Raw genomic sequence first — 7,572 nt, forward strand, 5'->3', positions numbered from 1 at the left:
GCGGGTCTGTTTAGTTAGGTAGGTTTTCTACTATAAGATAATAAGATGATCTTATTGGTAGCTATTTGTCTCTATATGGATGGTATTATATAGCGGTAAACATGATAGTGTTAACGAACAGGGTTTTCTCTTGAAGAAAATGAAGTATCGAAATGTGATGTTTAAAATTTCAGATATAATGAAACATTTTCCAAAAATCATACACTTCCCTGAAACTTCACGTGGGGAAATTTCTTATAACGATAAAAAGTCGTGAATAGTATAAAAACTTGCGCAGATGGAAACAATCTGTCAGGTGGAACGTTATAGGAAGTGTACATAGTTTTAGACGGAATGTTTAAGGCAACGCTCGTGAGAAGAAAGTGTGAAGAAAAGTGAGCTCTCTTGGTATTATTACCCATAACGTTCAAGGCTTTCGAGTAAATTGATATATCTTTGATATTATCCGATTGCATTATAATTACTGAAATGCATAAAGACAATATTTTCGAGATTGACCCCATTATTGGATGTTAGTAGTGTTTAGTGAGGACACGCAATGAAGAACCTATCTTACAAGTTACTGTACAGAATGCTCCTTCCAGCAAACAAACCTCTGCTGTTAAATACGTTAGTTTTCCTATTTTTTAAAAGGTAATTTTACATTCAAGAAGTATTCATGCAACAATCAAGACTACTTGTCACAGTTCTAGTTAAGGATTATAAATAAGAGGAGGCAACATTTGATGTGCCCATGCACGAGATTAACTTGTACTGCCAAATATAAGGTTCCGTTTTACAATGCAATGCAAGGAATTGTGTGAAGCCAGACGTCCAATATAACCGTAGAATTGCAGAAGAGACTTTCTTAAATATAACTTCTGTGCATAATTTTTTTTAAATAACATTTAAAGTCTTAATATTGCTAACTTACATGATTATTGTGAGTAATGTTGAGATCATTAAAAATGCAATGTGTAGTTTTGTTATCAAAAAAATAATGCTGGCATAGCTTTCTCTCCAAACCCCTGTGCATTCAGTTGATGCTGTTGCATCTACTGGATTCTTCTAAAGTGATGGATTGGAGGTGTTGCTTTCGATTTGGCAGTAAACCTTTTATTATGACATACACTAATCCGGAATATATACCATACATATACCCCCATGGCACAACAGGAGGGTAGGTCACCATTCACAGTGACATACTAACATTCAACAGCACAACACACAGACAAAATGATAACCAATCACACACACTTTGACTAGACACAAAAGGTAAGTAAGTAAGTAAGACTTTATTTATATAGCACATTTCGTACAAGAGTTGCAATTCAAAGTGCTTTACATAAAATCAATAAAAGCAAGCAGCAGGAGCAATAAAATAATGGTCAACATCGTATCAGAACCTGATGTTTTCCGATAGGCTTAAAATATTAAAATAATAATAAAAGTAATAAAACCCTTCTGCCTGGTATTTAGCGCAGTCGAAACCATAGTGCTGCTTCATAGATTCCGCCCTACCCTGTTAAATATTTTCCCTAGCTATGTTTCCCCGCCCAAAGGCCACCCTTCCTTCTATACCCTTCCTTCAGAGGCCTCTTTGTCTTCTTCCACCGAACGCACTTCAGGGCTTCGGGAGAGACACTAGCTCTCTTTTACAGGCTTAAGGAAGGTGACTGCACCTAGGGGACTAGAACATTTGTTATGGAAATATCTCTGAGAATAATATGTGATATATTGAGCCACAATATGGTTTCCGACAGTGCCATGGTACCCTCAAAACAGTTATACAGAGAAATAGTAAAAGTAATAAAAGTCATAAAACCCTTAAAACAGTTTCAAAGAGAACTAGTAAAAATAGTGCAAGTTACAGAGCAAAAAAAAGTGCCAGATAAAATTAATAAAATGCTTTGGTAAAAAGATAGGTTTTAAGCTGCCTTTTAAAGGTGTCTAGCGTGTTTGCTTCCCTAATATTAACGGGTAATGTGTTCCATAATTTTGGGGCGTAGTTGACAAAGGCTGCATCACCAATCTTCTTATGACTGCTTCTGGTGACCTGTAACAGACCTGTATCTGATGATCGCAGTGTTCTAGCTGGTGTGTAGTTAGTAAGAGAGTTAGCAATGTAGCTAGGTCCTTGTCCATTTAGAGCTTTGTATGTGAGGAGGAGGACCTTAAAGTCAATTCTAAAGGTAACAGGAAGCCAGTGTAAAGTAGCTAGGACAGGACTAATGTGTTCTCTTTTTTTAGTTTTGGTTAATAGTCTAGCTGCAGAATTTTGAATAAGCTGGAGTCTTACAGTTGTTTTCTTGGGAAGACCAGTAAAAAGTGAATTACAGTAGTCTAGCCGGTATGAAAGCATGAATAAGCTTCTCGGCATCATTTTGGTTTAAGAATGATCTTACCTTTGCTATGTTCCTGAGGTGAAAGAAAGCTGTTTTGGTGACTTTGTTAATGTGGGAGTTGAAATTCAAATCTGAGTCCAGGGTGACACCAAGACTTATCACCTCAGGTTTAATCCACCGGGATAAACCTCCTAGATTCTTGGTGAGCATCTCTCTTTTTAATTTGGGGCCGATAAGTAGGACTTGAGTTGAGTTTTAGAAAGTTATTGTTCATCCATTTGTTTATTGCCAATAAACAGTTGGTAATGGAGTTTATTGCTGTTGCATCATTTGGTTCAGCGGAAATATACAATTGTGTGTCATCTGCATAGCTATGAAAATCTATACTATATTCTCTGATGATGTCACTGAGTGGTAACATATAAAGAGAAAAGAGTAATGGACCTAAACAGCTCCCTTGTGCAACCCCGTAGCAGCTTTCATGTTTCTCGGACATATGGTCTCCTAGACTGACATAAAACTTCCTTCCTCTAATATATGTTTTGATCCAGTTCAATACACACTCAGAGAACCCAATAAGATTTTCAAGTCTATTGATTAGGATGTCGTGATCAATGGTATCAAATGCTGCACTAAGATCTAACAGGATAAGGATAGAAACTTTATTTGCATCAGAGTTTTGTCTGAGGTCGCTAATTATTTTGGTGAGAGCGGTTTCAGTACTGTGATATTTTCTGAAACCTGACTGAAAGACTTCCAAGATGTTATTTTCTTCCAGATAGGAATTTATTTGGACTAATACTATCTTTTCCAGGACTTTACTAATAAATGGAAGATTGGATATCGGTCTATAGCTTGCTAGTGTACTGGTATCCAATTTGGGTTTCTTTAATAGGGGCCTTACAACAGCTGTTTTGAAGGCATCTGGGAAAACGCCAGTTCTAAGGGATGTTTTTATGATGTCAAGGACCGGACCTGAGACACTATCAAACACTCGCTTAAAGAATGCGGTGGGAATGGGATCAATATCTGAGGTTGTAGATTTACATTCGACTAGTGCAGTGCCCATAGGGGGTAACATCTATGACGACGACTGTTCTATGACTATGACATCATTCACAAAAAAGTGTCCCGACTCCCGATGTATCTGTTGTAATTCGTTTGTACTTTGTTTTCTCATTATTGCAATATTATAAACCTCAGTCTGCATTTACCCTGGCTGGGAGAGGCTGTCATTCGGAAGATACTGTGTTCATTAAACCTGTCAGAGTGTATGAATAAAAGGCTGGGTGCCAATCAAAATCACAACGCAAGAGTGGAGTAGACTACATCGCTACAACGGTGACATGGGTTTGCACCGTAGGCTACGGCAAACGGTAAAATACAAATATCTCTACTATGAATTCAAAAATCTTCAAAATCAAGGATGCACAGGTTCATGACATGCATAAGCTACATTACTTTGAAACTTAATATAAAGAAGCTTAAAAATAAACGAATAGATTCAATCAATCACTGTCTTAAGATTACCTGAGCAAAAGTCTATACATGTTCACCAAGAAGAATTTGAATGCGGAACTCGTATCCAACGGTATTCTGAACTTTGAGTGAAGGCAGGATAGTTACTACGCGTATATTGTTTGATTGTGACGTCACTACCCATAGTGCCGACGGGACGGGAAACGATAACCCATTGTTTCCTACGGGAAACGGTAAAATACAAATATCTCGCGAACTATAAATTCAAAAATCTTCAAAATCAAGGATGCACAGGTTCATGACATGCGTAAGCTACATGCGAAATCTCATAACTAACGGAACTACCGTCAGGGAGATACGCCCTAGACAGACAGACAGACACACAGAGATTCCTGGATTTATAGATAGATGATGATTTTGGAGAGTTCACTTAGTGTGATACATGTAAAAGTGCTCATAGTTGAGTTGCAAGATCTACTGATATCAATTTCACCTCCAGTAGTAGTGATACTAGCTCTGATCGATGTTATTTTGTTCTTGAAGAACTGAGCGAACTCTTCGCATTTAGCTGCTGAGGATAGTGGGGGGGCAGGGACAGTGTTTAGCAGCCGGTCAATGGTTGAGAACAGAACTCTGGAATTTCCGGCATTTTCTGTTATAATGTTGGAAAAATAATCTTTCCTTGCTAGACGGATGGTTTTGTTATAGGTAGTTAGTGCATCTTTGTAGATACCGTGGTGGATAGTGGTCTTTGTTTTTCTCCATTTTCTCTCTGCTACGCGACATTTTCTTTTTATTTCACTAACATTTTTATTTCTCAGCCATGGGGAGGTCCTACTTGTAAACTTCTTTTTTGTTTTAATTGGGGCTACAGAGTCTAACACAGATGATAATGCTTCATTGAGGTTCTCTACCATTTCATTCAGAGAGCAGTCATGACTAGTTGGCTCATATAGAGCAAGGATACACGACTTGACCACTACAGCACAAACAACACAACCCCTGATGCATGCTGGGAGGCCACCCAACAGTCTCTCCCCCACGTTACACAACACAGGGACAGCACCTGGGTGAGCTACAGAGAAGTCTGTGTCTGATCGCAAAGTCCCCAGCACGGCTGGATCCGCTGGCAGCTCCTGGTGGACCAGACTTGCCACAGGAACCAGCACCAGAACCCGACATTTTATTGTTGTTCATTATGTCATCAAGTAGGCCTGTCTTAGGTAATGTGAGCTACTACATGTGATGGTGTCCAATATAACCAAATGGTAGAAAAGCTCAGCACCATGCTCCATTTGCTATTTCACCAAAGAATAGGACTGTTGCTTGAACAAATCCTGGATGACAGTTCCAAGTGTCTTAATGTTGGAAAACAATCGGCAAAGGGCAGTGACCCACATTAGTATCTTTATCCCAGCATGCATCTCCTTCTAAGGGTGTACCATGCTGTGTTTCCACCAACCTCCCTCAGCAACCATGTATGCAAACAGTGGTCTGTCTACAAATAAAATGCTCTAATTCTTAACACAACAGAGCTATAGTCGGTCTGACTTGATGTATAGGTCCTCTCTGTCACCGCAGGTCATAAACGATTAGGCCCACAAAGCTTTACAAAAACAGGCCGCCCTCACCTTCCTCAGAAGCACAGCTGGCCTTGGGACAGACCCCCTGACCATTAAAGGGATAGTTCGGTTTTTAACCCATGAAGTTGTATGGCATCTACATCACCAGTGTAATGCAATCCACGCTGACTTACCTCCGACAGCGTCCTGTGAGCAGAGTTCTCGTCCAGTTTTGGTCAAACCGAAAGTAGTCCGGCAGGTTTCTAGACCCAGGAAAATAAAACGTTTCTCTTCCCAAAACATTATGTGTTCAAAAGAGTGATATATTTGCATCCCAAAACCGTTGTAGTGGAAAAAGTCACACCTCGTTATCACTTGGCCCTATTTTCAATACGCTCGATAATGCAATCTCACAGCCAGAGTCTACCTCTTTGATTCGCGAAAGTTGATTCGCGAAAGTTTTATTCACCAAAGTTGCCTGAGAGAAACGTCCATCACAGGAAAACGATGAAAACTGAGACAACATTTGATAAAATTGACATAAAGCATCCTTTTCCTGTGATGGACGTTTCTCTCAGGCAACTTTGGTGAATCAAACTTTCGCGAATCAACTTTCGCGAATCAAAGAGGTAGACTCTGGCTGTGAGATTGCATTATCGAGCGTATTGAAAATAGGGCCAAGTGATAACAAGGTGTGACTTTTTCCACTACAACGGTTTTGGGATGCAAATATATCACTCTTTTGAACACATAATGTTTTGGGAAGGGAAACGTTTTATTTTCCTGGGTCTAGAAACCTGCCGGACTACTTTCGGTTTGACCAAAACTGGACGAGAACTCGGCTCACAGGACGCTGTCGGAGGTAAGTCAGCGTGGATTGCATTACACTGGTGATGTAGATGCCATACAACTTCATGTCTTAAAAACCGAACTATCCCTTTAACACTAAGGCCTAGGCCAGACTAACCCGAGATACACACTAACCGGAACGGATTCGGGTTTAGTCAATCGCGGCCAGACAAAGCTGCGCTGTGCTGCGGCCACACACACCCAGTGAAACTGGTGAATCTGCTGTAGTACATATGCAAGGCCTGTTGGTGGCGCTGTAAAGGGTGCTACCGGAAACGGAGAAGAAGACTCGGAGTTCGCGTATTCATAGATCCCAAGTGACGTCACTGTGTCTAAGCGCCGCCATCTTTGTGACCGAAAGTCTAGCTGAGCGCCATTCACAACATAGACACAGTCGGTCCAAACCCACAGAAAGTTAAAAATGCCGGCATTTGTTGTGCTGATGGATGCGACACCAGTCGCGGAAATAACCCAAATAAACAATATAATTGTATACCAAAAGATTTAGATCGGCGGAATAAATGGTTAGCTATAAATGGTTGGCTGCAAATTAGAAGAGACAAGTAGCAACAGCTAACTCCCGATTGTACAATCAACACTTTGTATTTTCCTGCACCACTATCCATGGAGATGTTGATTTTGTGTTCAGAGCCTGGGAGTGACTGACATGTTAAGTGAAATGCAGCACGTTACTACAATCGTGAACAATTGCTGTGCCTTATCAGAGCTAAACTCTCCTGACTAAGCTAGTGTGCTAATAGTTAGCATGCTGCTAGCGAACTTTACTAAAGACTTTAGCTACACCTAGTTAGCCCACATTGACACTCTTACCCACCACTAAAATAAATCGGTTGATAACCGCTGTTTGAGTAACGTACATGTCCTGTGATGACATACATGTGTTTTATCTCCATATGCCATTTATTGCCACACTCGCTGTGCCTTATCAGAGCTAAACTCTCCTGACTAAGCTAGAGCACTTATAGTTAGCGAACTGCTAACGAACTTTACTAAAGGCTGTAGCTACACCCACATTTGGCACTCTTAACAACCACTAAAATAAATCGGTTGATAATCGCTGTTTGAGTAACTTACACACATACATGTGTTTTGCCCCCAGATGCCATTTATTGGTGTCGTTCACCCATCCTGCAACTGCATATTGATATGCATCTGTACTCTTGAAAGCCTTCAGGCTATCTCCGGTGTATGGGGATGGCTTGTGTACAAGATGCATGTATAAGTCGGGAACAGTGTTGCCAACTTTTCTGTGAGGAAAGTAGCTGTAAGCTCTCTGAAAAGTCGCCAGAAGTCGCTAGATGACGTAATCAACTAATTTGCATAATATGTAAATAAGC

Source organism: Sprattus sprattus, assembly GCF_963457725.1.
Source record: "Sprattus sprattus genome assembly, chromosome: 1".
Taxonomy (NCBI): Eukaryota; Metazoa; Chordata; class Actinopteri; order Clupeiformes; family Clupeidae; genus Sprattus; species Sprattus sprattus.